Genomic DNA, 12,623 nt, shown 5'->3' on the forward strand with positions numbered 1-12,623 from the left:
GACCCTACTGTAGGGCCCCTTAGGTTCAGGGCCGAATTGGGAGCTGTTGGTCGAATTGGTTTAAAGCCAGACCTGAATGAGAGAATTTTCACCATGCTGTTGGTGAGTCACTAGCTCTGTAGTTTTGCTCCAGTAGTTATTATAAGTACTGACAGGAGGAGGCCCAACACCACATTCATTAGGCAGCATCATGTTACCATAGGAACCATAAAATGTTCCGGTTCTGGAAGAAGGCCCATAGGCATATGGGAGATGTAAATACTTGTTTAACAGACCGAACTGTCTTTTGGCCAACATTTAGCTGGTAGAGGGATTGGGGTTCCAGAATGTTTTATATATTTTAAACTGGGTACGACTTCGTTCTATACACGCACAGAAGTTCCAATGCTTAAATAGAATGCTCTGTTCACATGAAAGCCCTTAAATGTGGGTGGAAACCCTCTCTAGATCATCTCAGGAAGCAGCCACCAATATAAGAACGTAAGAGGAGCCCAGCTGGATCAGGCCAAGGGCCCATCTAGTCCAGCTTCCTGTATCTCTCAGGGATATGCCCAAATGCCCCAGGGAGCACACAAGACAATAAGAGACCTGCATCCTGGTGCCCTCCCTGCATCTGGCATTCTGAGGAAGCCCGCTTCTAAAATCAGATAACAGCTCTTGGAGATATTTCTTTGGTTGAAGAGGAGGAAGAATGCCAAGCAATTGTGCTTTCTCCACTTCACACTCATAAGAATATTTCTTTGTCATCAGCATCATCAGAGACCCTGGGAACTCCCTCAGCTCCAGCCATCCTAGCCTCGCCATCATAAGACTCCCATAAGGCCACAAGAGACATGTTGTTGCCTGCAGAGCCAATAGTGTAGCTAGAGCAGCGCAAAATGGTGAGTAGCTCCCAGCCCCTCCCACTCACACTCAGAGTGCAGCTATAGCTGCCTGAAGGATGTGTGGGAGGGGCTGCCTACACTCACGTTCAGGAGCCTGCACTACTTACCATTTTGCACCGCTCTAGCTATGCCACTGTACGGAACACACACCTGGCTGCTTTCCACCAGAAAAGCAGGGCCTAGAACGTGTTCCCTCCGAGGAGTACATCAGCCCTTAGTAAACTTAGGACTAGGGCCACCCTAACACACAGGGTTCACTTTGAGTGGGTCTCAGAACTCAGGTCTTTTTGGAGGCAATTCTGCAGATCTGGGAGAAATGTCAGACTCCTTCCTTGGCAACTTTAAGTTGTCAATAAAACAACTTTTTTAAAAAAACTAAGTCTTTCAGTGGCTGTTCTTTCATTCACTTGGCTCATGTATTGTTTTTATTGCTGTTTTAAAATGTTTATTGTTCTGATCCTCATAGTGAATTTTGCAATTTTGTAATGTCTTTTCCGTTGCTTTTGTTGTTAGCTGTTTTGCCCTGTCTTTCAGGAAAAGGAGCATATAAATGTCAATAAAACTACAATGAAATCAATGCCTTTCTCTAGCCTACTAGGCCGGAGTATTCCACTTAGTTCCCCAAAAATTGGTCTATCACAGGCTACTAGTCTTCATGGCTACTTGGAACCTCTTTGATCAAATGCAGTATACTTTTGAATACCAGAGGGAAAGCCCTTTTGCCTTCATGCCCTGCTTGAGAGCTTCCAGGAGGCATCAGGTCGGCCACTGCTTTTCATAGGATGCTGGACTAGATGGAGCTTTGCTCTGATCAGCTGCCAGGCAATTTGTATGTCCTTACTGGAATCAAAATGGCCATTACTTTGTGCACCCACAACTCTTGACATGTCAGATTTGATCTTCCTTGCATATCTAGGGCTGGTGCTCAAGGCAGGGGTGTCATATGGAAGCTTGCTTAATGGTCCCCTTAGGCTGCAATCCTATGCATGCTTGCTTGACTAACTTCTGGGTAAGCATGAGTAGGATTGCTCTGTTAAAGAATGTCACTGTGCGCCAGCATGACTTTTTGGATGGGCTGGTTTGTCCATGCAAGCACAACCCCACTATCCTTTTTAAGTTCTGGCAGTGGGGTGAACAAAGTCAGTTGTCAATGCCCCATGGAATGTTTTGAGGTCACATGGTACAGCCACCCTGAAGAAGCTAAGCAGATCTAGGTCTGGCCAGTGATTGACTGCCTAGAAAGTCCATGTGGGCCCCCTGAGTTCTATGGTGGCAGGACAAAAGAGCTCACCATACAAGACCACACAAAGGTAATAGGAATGAGTGGAAGCTTTCTTGAATGAGCAGTTCAGGTTCACATCACACATGACTTCCAAATAACATCTCCATTAAGACTGTTGAATAATCTCAGGACAATGCCATCATTTCTTTTTCAAAACGAGCCTTATTAATTAAATTGCAAAACTGATAAAGACATAATTACTGCTCTCAGAGCATTTCTGAAATCAAACTTTAGTGTTACTCCAGAAGCAAAATTAATTAGCCATTATTTATTCAGCAGGCTCTGCTGTCTCTGTGCATCAGCTGGACTTTTGGATCACAGAAGGTATCGGGCTTCGGAAGGGAGTCTTTGTGATCACTTACTAAATCTGAACTCTTCTCATACCATCTGTGAGACCCTCAGCTGACTCTCTGGCCCACAAAGCAAGGGGGAATTTAGGACAGCGAGCACCAGCTCCATTTATATTGTTTCAAATTGTTTTCCCTTTGGTAGACTAGGAAACTGTTCTGACTTTCCTCAATGGCGAAACAGATTACAGTACTCATTTCGGTGTTTCTGCTTGATAATTAAACTCTTGTACGTAGTCAAATGAAATTATATCTTGTAGCAGGAAGCCGTAATGGACTTAGTAGGTTGGAAAGGGGATCAGAACCAGCCATCTGCATAATCTGCTGGAGAAATTACCCTTTCAGCTCCATTGGCTTCATCCTGAGCAATCAAGAATCTACTAGCCAGTTTGACTCTGCAGGGTAGCTAGAGGAGGTGCGAAGCATTAAGTTTTGCAGGGACCCTCACTGTGGCCTCTCCCCTTCCCCTTCAGAGCCATTCTGGGTTGCTAGAGCAAAACTCCAAAGGGGAGGGGAAGGGCCTGCTTGCGTTCCCTGCAAAACGAGTGAGGTTCCCTGCAAAACGTAGTACTTTGTACCCCCTCTAGCTACACTACTGGTTTGACTTTCCAGTTCTTACCTGTCTGTTGGTAGTAACTGCAACCAGGCTTAAACTATTAATGATTTAAGAAGCCATGCTATGTTGTAGAGCTTCATCCTCTTGATCTGAGATGAAACAGCACTAGCTGTTGAGGACAGTGAACAGATAGGGAGCTGATTCAGAGAATATTTTTCAAGGCACCGTTAGCATATCTGCTGAAGTCAAAGTTGCCATTGGGTGTCTATGTGGAGTTCCTCTGGGGTAGGGTACCTGCAGTGAGAGTTTTGAGACGACAAGTGTTAACAAAGTGCTCTTCCCTTTCTACTATTCTGAAGAGAAGAGGCTGTGTGGCGAGCCTTTTCTCCATGTTTCCCATCACCAAAGACTTCAGGATTTAGACACTGCCTGTCTTGACTTATTGCTTCTCTCCAACATCCTCCATCCCTAGGTTGGAAAATAAAAAGGGTGTATGGGGGCAGGAGGGAGACAACTGGCATCCCCAGAAAGAGGACAAGAGGAGCCAGCACATTGCCCTTAACATTCGAGATCAAACCAGTTTTGCAAACTGCAATTTTTTTAAAATCCTTTGTTTTAAAAATGGATCCACTAAAATGCAGGTGTGCCCATCAATTAGAAACTGCTGCTGCATAAAGTTCATATGAATAGGTATTATGCAGGAATACTTTGCCTTTGCCTGCATATTGGCTTCATGGTGAAATTTTGTAAGGTAATGATGGAAGGAACCACAAATCAGGAGGCTGCAACAAGGTGCAGGTGACCAGTTAGAGCAGTTCTGTGTGATGCTTTTTCTCCAGGTACGTTCAGTGCAGTCAGCTTTGCTTCCTTTTTTAGATGAAAAACTTCCATAACATAATTGTGAGCTAATTTAGCAGCAGCTTTTCCATGGCTTCATTCGGGGTAAAAAGCGAAGTGAAGCACCATCACTGCAGAATGTGGCTGCTTGACATTAATGACCTCCAGGGCAAATGTCCCCTTTGCCTCCTGTTGCTCGTAACTAAGGGATGTCCTACAAATTCATAGGTGAGCATTTGTTTCAGCTCAGATCTTGCAGCCACTTCAACAGCACTCTTGGTGTTGCAGTTGAAGATCTGAACCTTGGATCTGAGAAGCTTCTGCTTCTCCAGCCCATTCACAGCCTGGTTTTGTGCTGAAGAAAGTACCACTGAGTCCAATGGGGCTTACACCCAAGCAAGGATGGGGTTATGGGTTATTTAATTCATGACCCAAACCTATGCATGCTGGCTGCTGGTGGAATGCACATTGTGGCAGCAGTGATGGCTTTACACCAGTCGTGAAGCAGTTGTTGACAGCACACAGTGCTGGGCCACTGGTGGGGAGACCAAAGTGGCCTCCCACATGCCTGCAGACAGCTGAAGGTAACCCAGCAGGGGAAACAGGATGGGGCAGTGATGGAGGCTGGACAAAAGGCAGAACAGATTCAGGAAGGGGGTGGGTTTGGCAGCAGCAGTGCCCACCAAATCCTTACCTCCTTCCCGGGTCTGATCTACCTTCACAGGTCAATGTGGAATTGCAGCAGCTATAGAACTGGTTCAGGCTTGAGTTGACCCATGGTAGCTACTAGGGCTTACCTGTCCTGGGGGTAAAGAATCAAATGTTCTCTTGCCCTGTGGAGATCTCAGCATGCCAAAACTACCTCACAGGATACAGCAGAAGCTGTGTTAGCACCACTGCATCGCCACTCAGGAAGTTACACAGGATTGGGCTGCCTGACTATCATTTCAATGCATGCACAAGGGTCCAATCCTACATTGAAAACATCATCCAAACTGGTCCAATGTCTCCATGACATTAAGAAATGGCTCAGTATCAAGGTTCCAGGATGAAAACTAGTGGAGGTGGTACCATATCATAGTTCCATGTGTTCCGTAGCATGAATCTGTTTAATGAACTAATAGTCCAATTCTAATCTGTGCTGGAACAGCCAGGCCAACTGGTTTGCATTGTATCGAACACAAGGTTGGAAATGGCTGTGGTGCAATTCACAGTAAGGGATAGTTTACCTCTTACCCCATGTCACACGCCAGCCACCCCATGAGGCTACTTGAATATGTGCCAGGGAAATTGCTCGTGCAAATCCAAGTAGCCCAGGGTAATGCTGGGCTGGCTAAGAGGGGGATTTGAATTTGGACTAAGGTGCTGAGGCTGGTCCAACCCCTCCCCACTCACTGGCCCTCCCTCTCCCCTCCATCACCTTGCCGAAAAACAGCCCAATTCTGCCCTTCGACCACTTTCTTCAATCGCCTGCTTCAGCTGCCCTCAGCCAGCACAATCGTACCCACTATACATGGTACTAAGGCCACATCTGGCCTTCATGGGCTAGTGCAAGTCCTTGCACCAGCCCAGCAGACTCCGGAGTAGCTGTGAATGTTATTTATGGCACATTTGCGACACTCCTGGTGCAAGGGATTTGCACCAGCCAACTGTGTCTTTAGGATTGTGCTCTAAGTGTTGCATCTCTACATGCAAGATCACTAGGAAGCGGTCAAAGGCAGAGCTCATGTTTCGATGCAGTCAGTTCAATATCCAGATGTCCCGCCAAAAAGGGTTCAAAGCAGAAGCACTGGGAAGGGTGATCCGTTTCTGAGACCTTGGAGAGCCACTGCTAGTCAAAGAATTCCGGTAGCACGTGAATTAGCGTGCCACCGGCATTTGCCCTGCCCCTGCACAAGGCACAGGAGGGTCAGCCTCTCAGTCAATTGGCTGGGGGCTAATTGGTTTGAGGCCACGTGCAGGCTGCTCGGAGAAGCCCGCGCAGTCGGGACCAGGCAGCGATCGCCCGCCCGCCCACCCTTTGGCAGTCTGAGACTAGCTGGTCGCCACCTGAGGCTGGGTAGGAATTTTTGCCATCAGCCTAATTGGCACATTGGTTGTTGTTTTTTTTTGCCTACCCCGGACTGTGGAGTTAGGGGCGGAATGGGGTTTTCCACAGGTCTTGTTGATCACTTCAGGCAGGTGTCGTGCGGGTTTTGGGTAGGTAAGGTCATCTCGGTGTACACCACAGGGTGACAAGGGCCAGGTGCACTCCACGCTTGGTCATGCTGGCATTCCCGGCTGGGTGACGCAGGCTGGATGAACCTCGGCCTGTTGGCAAAGGTGCACCGCAGGTTCACTTGGGTGGCCTGAGCTAGCCTGCCACCCTGCCCCTTCAGGGTGTCAATGAAGGGGGTGGCAGGCTTGTACTGACGCTGCCCAGAGTCGGGTGTGGTCGCCCAAATCATTATAGGGAGAAGTAGACGGGCAGCTCCGTTTCCCCCATGTAGAACCCACATGACTTATTTGTTAGGCCCTGTTGCAATCTTAAGTATATTTAAATAGTTAATAAAGTGGCCCTTTGTACCATATGCTCTTGCCTGTGTCTTTATTGTGGGGTGCTGGGTAAGACCACATGAAGCCGGATAATCCAGTGATCTGTTTTGGCAGAAGGCAGTATTTCATATACTCATAATATGAATTAAATGTGTATCCACACTGAATCTTATAAGATTTCAGATACTTTGCTTTTAAAGAAAGCGTGTCGGGAATCTGGCTGCAGGCTCAGAAGGTATAAAGGTGCAGAATGCAAATATCTTGATGAGCAGATATTTATGAGAATCAAAGCTACATCATAACAGGTAACATGCGCTCATTAAATTCTAAAACATGAAATAATAAAAAAAAAGCCTGAAACCATTTTCATATTATGAAATCCTTTGAGATACCTATGCTATCAGCATCAAATGTTTCACATCTCACAGTCCCTCACTTCGTTCTATAGTTTCATGCATCCTTTTTTAACCCTTCAAATTTACTTTCACTGTGAGTGGAAACAAAGGTTATATAAATCCAATTAGACAATCTTCTTTTAAGAACATTACATTCCTGCAGAAGATTGCCTACAATTAATATCAATTAGTTCCTATTTAATTTAATGTAGGTTAACTTCTTGAGTTTAATTCAATTTCAATACATTTCAATTACATCCCCCCCCCCCCGTTTTTTATTAATTCCAGTCACTATCAATTACCTTCAATTAATTTCATTTATTCACAATACATATTCAGGTAATTCTCCATTACTTCCAATTAGTTGCTATTAATTTTAGCCATCCTCTGTGGTTGTGAACGGACTTCAAAAGACACAAATGATTCCCCTGTAATATCAATTTGACATATCATCAGGTGTCCACCTACACTAGCAATTTCTCCTAGATGTCCTCATTTATTTATTGAAGATGATTATACCCTGCATTTCAAATTACTTTTTTACAAGGCAACTTCATTAAAAAATAAACATATTTCAAACAATAAAATCCCATTTAAAATGCAAATGAAGACACCAAAAATATACAGCAGCATTTTTAGGCCACCTTCAGACAGTCACTTGCTCTTGGTTTTTCCTACCCTTCAGGGTTGTTGTGAGGACAAAAGGAGGGGAGGAACCATGCACACCACCCTGAGTTCTTTGGAGGAAAGTTGGTATAAAAATGTGAAAGAATAAATAAAATAAATACTGTAATAAAAACCTGCAGAATAAAGTAAAAACCGCTGCATTGACCTGTAAACCAGCAATTTTCAACACTGTGCTGTGGCACATTGATGTGCCACGAATGGTCTGCAGGTGTGCCACAGGAGTTAGGGAAAGGTCATTTAATAAGGCCACGGGGGATGTGAGCTTTCAGCCAGAAATGTGGTGTGCCTTGTCAATTGTCAAAAAACCGATGGTGTGCCAGTGCCTTGACAATTTGAGTGCCTTGCCAATGTGCCATGAGATGAAAAAGGTTGAAAATTGCTGCCTTAAACATTGTCCAAAGTAAACAAATGTTCAAATGCCACCTAAAGACAGGAAGGGAGACAGCTCAGCAGATATCTCAGTGGAGAGAATTCCGTAACCACTGAATACATCAAAGAAAAGAGCCTTTCTCTGATATACACCAGGGAGCTATACTACTGATGAACCAGTAAAAGGCCCTTTGCTAAAAGTGGTGTTTGAGACCTGGCATCTTAAGAATATAAGAAGAGCCCAGCTGGATAAGGCCAAAGGACCACCTTGTTCAGCTACCTGTATTTGGCCCACCCGATGCTTCAGGGAGCACACAAGACAGCAAGATACAACCTGCACCCTGGTGCCCTTCCCTGCATCTGGCACTATGATGTAGCCTACCTCTAAAACCAGGAACTTGCATAGACCTCTCATGACTTGTAACTCATTATGGACTTTTCCTCCAGAAACTTGTCCAATCCCCTCTTAGAAGCATCTAGGCAAGATGCTGTCACCACTCCCTATGGCAAGGAGTTCCACAGACTAATTACACTCTGGGTATAGAAATCTTCAGCTAGAAGGGAGTCCTTTAAGGAAACGGAGTCCTGAGCCACTGAGCGTTTTGGTATCCAAATCAGTAAGGGTACCATGCTCAATGGCATACAAGCCCACAGAGAGAATCAGAATCTGCCACCACATCTGCTACCAAGATAGGGGGAGCTGTGCACGTGGGGTATTGGGGGGCTGCAGAGAATACCATCTGGAGCTGCCCTGACCATGTGCATGCATTTACATGCAAGTGCTCTAGAGTAAAATGGCAAAGCACATATGCTTAGGAAAGAATCTGCAGCTTGAAGAACTCCAGGGCACACGTGTGCAGTGAGCATTTTTTAAAGAGACGTTGCCATTTAAAGGGAACAAAACAGGGACAGAATGTTAATAGGGTTGGGTAGCAGAAAATGGTAAATAGTAACTATTGGATAGAAGCAAGAGCCCAATCTGATCCCCCCCCCTTTGCTGGCACAGCACTCTGTCTCTAGCGTAAGGGAGGGATGGAGATTGAGAGGCTTCAGCAGGAAAAGGGGATTTAAATCCCCTTGCCCCTGTGTAAGCCTTCCAACCAGAAACGGATCTCCTCAGACCTGCACTAGCAATTTCACTGGCACATGTCAGTGAAGAGACATGTGAGGAGAGAAAAGGGGCAGGGAAGCGGAGAAAATTGGGGATAGAATCCAGCACACACCATCGCCGCCAGGTCCTCCCCTCCTGCAGCCTCCCTGCCCCCATCACACAACCCTTCCCATGGGGTTTTGCCCCCTCCCTGCTGCATTATGCTGTCCCCCACCCATCCCATGTCTCCCACTGTCTTCTGCTCCAGTGGACAGCATGGGGGCCAGTGTGGGAAGGCTCTGATGTTTCTGCCAGCATCCTGACAGTGCACTACTCAGTGCACTATCATTAGGTGCTTTACAACTGCTTCTCAGAAGTCTTCAGCAGCAGAACACGCATTCTGCTACCAGCCAGAGCCCACAGGATTGGGCTATAAGGAACACCAGGCACACCTTCGCAAGCAGCCAACATATGTGATGCTGCCACTGATCTATCCCAGGGGTCTTCAAACCCCGGCCCAGGGGCCAGATGTGGCCCATGGAGAGCCTCTATCTGGCCCACGGCCAGCTTCTGGTGCCCTATCGCAACTGACCAAACACAACCAGAGTTGTGCTTGTGGGGTGGGGGAAGGGGGGTCCATTAAAGTATGTGCTTTATTTCTTGGGCTGTGTTGGTGCTTGGAGAAATCCTGGACATTTGAGCTCATTCATTCATTCATTCATTCATTCATTCATTCATCTAAGTTCCATCTCTAATGTATTTATTTAAATTTTATATTTTTTTTCACCGGCCCTCAACGCTGTGCCAGATATTTGTTGTGGCCCTTCTGCTGAAAAGTTTAGAGACCCCTGGTCTATCCCAACCAGCAGTGATGGGCAGCTATCCCAAGTCTCAAATTGACAGAGGTCTTTCCCTACCCTGCTACCTAGAACCCTGTTAATACGCATCCCCAGGGACCAGTGGTGTAGCTAGAGGGGGTACAAAGCTCTAGGTTTTGCAGGGAGCCTCACCGCAGTGTGCAAGCAGCCCCTCCCCCTCCCCATTAGATCCATTCCATGTAGGGGAAGCAAAACAAAGGCATTTGCCTCCTTGAATTTGCCTCTGTTTTGCTCCCACCACCCGGAACAGCTCCAAAGGGGAGGGGTTGCTTGCACAGTACATTCAGGTGCCTCCAAAACTTAGTGCTTTGCACCCCCTCTAGCTGTGCCAGGACTGATCCTAGGGATGCTGAGTGTGTCAAGCAACTGTTTGACCCCTGAACTAAAGCCCTTCCCAAGTTCTTATAAGCAAGAAACACAAATGCTTCCTGCTTCTTCCCAGGGTGGCTTTGGCTGACTCCATTTTGGTTTTGAAAGGGAGGGGGGATACCCCCACCCTCTCTGTGTCTGTTTACATTCCAGGAGCCCCTCTGCACTCTGCTCGGGCTGAAGTGCTCATGCGTCGACTGTGGCAGCCAGAGCCCATCCAAGCAAATTACACCTTGGCTTCAGTCAATGCCTAGATCAGTTTCAATTTGACTGCTTTGCTTTGGCAAGGAAGGACCCTGGCACTCTGCAGCCGGCCATGTAGCTCGGGTTACATAAAACAAATAGTTCCACTCCATTCATATGGACTGGATTAAAATGTATTGGATGGGAACAAGCGATGGGGTGGGCAGGGGGTACAAAACAACACAGCAGCTCGCGGCAAACCTGGGTTGCATTATAAGCATGTCTCTTGCAGCATCAGCGCAACCCAATGGCAGAGAAATGCTGGCTGCAGTGAACAGAGCTTAGTGCAAAAATGAGAATAAGCCCCATCTTCACATTCCTCTCCCCCTCTCCCACCCCAAGACTTTGCCTGCTGCTGAAGGCTTTCATTAGAAAGGGTGGGTTTCTGTAAATACCGCTGTTGGTTCAAGTGACTTTGAAAACATCCAAGAATATTTATGGGACAGACATGCGGGCTGTGCAAATATTGAGCACATTGACTGGCTGTTCCTTCTCCAGGAGGAGTTTCCACCCCAGTGAAAAGGTGCCTTAGTAAGGACGTGTCCAGTATCCCCAGTTCTGCCTGCTCCTGGGGCTCGTTCAAACGCAGCGATGGGCATTTGAGGAGGGCAGGTCACACCAAGTCTCAGAACACACGTGATTCGTTTGCACGAGCAGCTGTTTTTCAGGTCAGCTCACCAGAGGCTTCACAAGATACAGTCTTAATTATTCATCTAAAAATAACATGTGAGCGAGACATGCCTGTCTTTGCAGCGCACGTACCAGATATTCTGCAACAATTCACAGAAAGTTGGGCATGCTTGTAATCTCCCTATATTGGGGTTGTCAAGTTCATTCCATTCCATTGGAAAATGGATTTCATTCCAATTCCAATGATCAAGAAAGGCAGTATATAAATACCAGTTATAATTATTATTATTCAGAAGGCCGAATAGCACTCATGGCACCTGGTGAGGGCCAGAAGTGATTCATTAAGCAGGAAGTGATGTCCATCCTCTGTTTTCTAAATGTCTCCCTCAGGGTCTTTCTGCTCATTCTTTGCTCCTTTGCCTCATAGTTCCATGCCCCTCTCTTCCCTCCCTTTTATGCCTCCCAGGCCTTCTTCCTCTGCTATGATCTGGTGGCCATCTTCTTTGATCTCCCAAGATTTTGCGAGAGTTCTTGAGCCCTTGGGGTCCAAAGTTTAACAAGTCATGTGAACAGCACTGAAGACCTCCAAACCTTGGCCACAGAGAGCTCTGAAGCTACATCATGAAGAGCTTCCAGGGGGCAGATGAAGAGCTTCCATAGGCTAGAACTGGCCCATAGGCTTTATGTTTGACACCCTGTCCTATACCTTGGTGTACGCTAATAAAAGTTCTGCATCATCTGCTGAATCTAGCAAGCTGCATCCTGCTGTATCACTTCATTGGTCTGCCTAGCTCCAAATTGTCTCTACTGGCTGGAAGCAGCTCCCCAAGGTTTCAAATGTGTGTGTGTGGGGGGGGGGAGAGATTCTTCCTAGCCATACTCAAAATGACCAAGGAGTAAATCTGGGATGTATTGTATGTAGTGTGTGGGCGCTGCCACTGAATGACAGCCCAGACTGTCTTCATTTATTCAGCAATAGCCCATTATCAACTCTGAGTTCAAAATCATAGAATCATAGAGTTGGAAGGACCTACAAGGTCATCTAGTCCAACCCCTGCCTGTTACAGGAAATCCTTCTAGATTAACATCTCCAACAGGTGTTTATCAAGCCTCTGCTTGAAGATCTCCAGTAAGGGAGAGTCCACCACCTCCCTCAGCTCCCTCCCTCCCTCAAATCAGTTTGGGGTTAAGTCTATAGCTTAAAATCAGTGGCGTAGCTAGAGAGGGTGCAAAGCACTAAGTTTTGCAGAGAGCCTCACCACAGCATGCAAGCAGCCCCCTCCCTGTTGTAGCCATTCCATTTTGCTCCCCCACCCAGAATGGCTCTGAATGGGAGGAGGAGGGGCTGCTTGCACACTGTGGTGAGGCTCCCTGCAAAACTTAGTGCTTTGCACCCCCTCTAACTACGCCACTGTTTAAAATTCCTATGAATTGACCCTTACTCTAGGATCCTCTTGAGAGCCCCTTCTCCCTCCCCCTTTGCTTTCTGAGGAACAACTGACACAGATATGAGAAAGGGCA

The sequence above is a fragment of the Tiliqua scincoides genome, chromosome 2 (assembly GCF_035046505.1).
Source record: "Tiliqua scincoides isolate rTilSci1 chromosome 2, rTilSci1.hap2, whole genome shotgun sequence".
NCBI lineage: Eukaryota > Metazoa > Chordata > Lepidosauria > Squamata > Scincidae > Tiliqua > Tiliqua scincoides.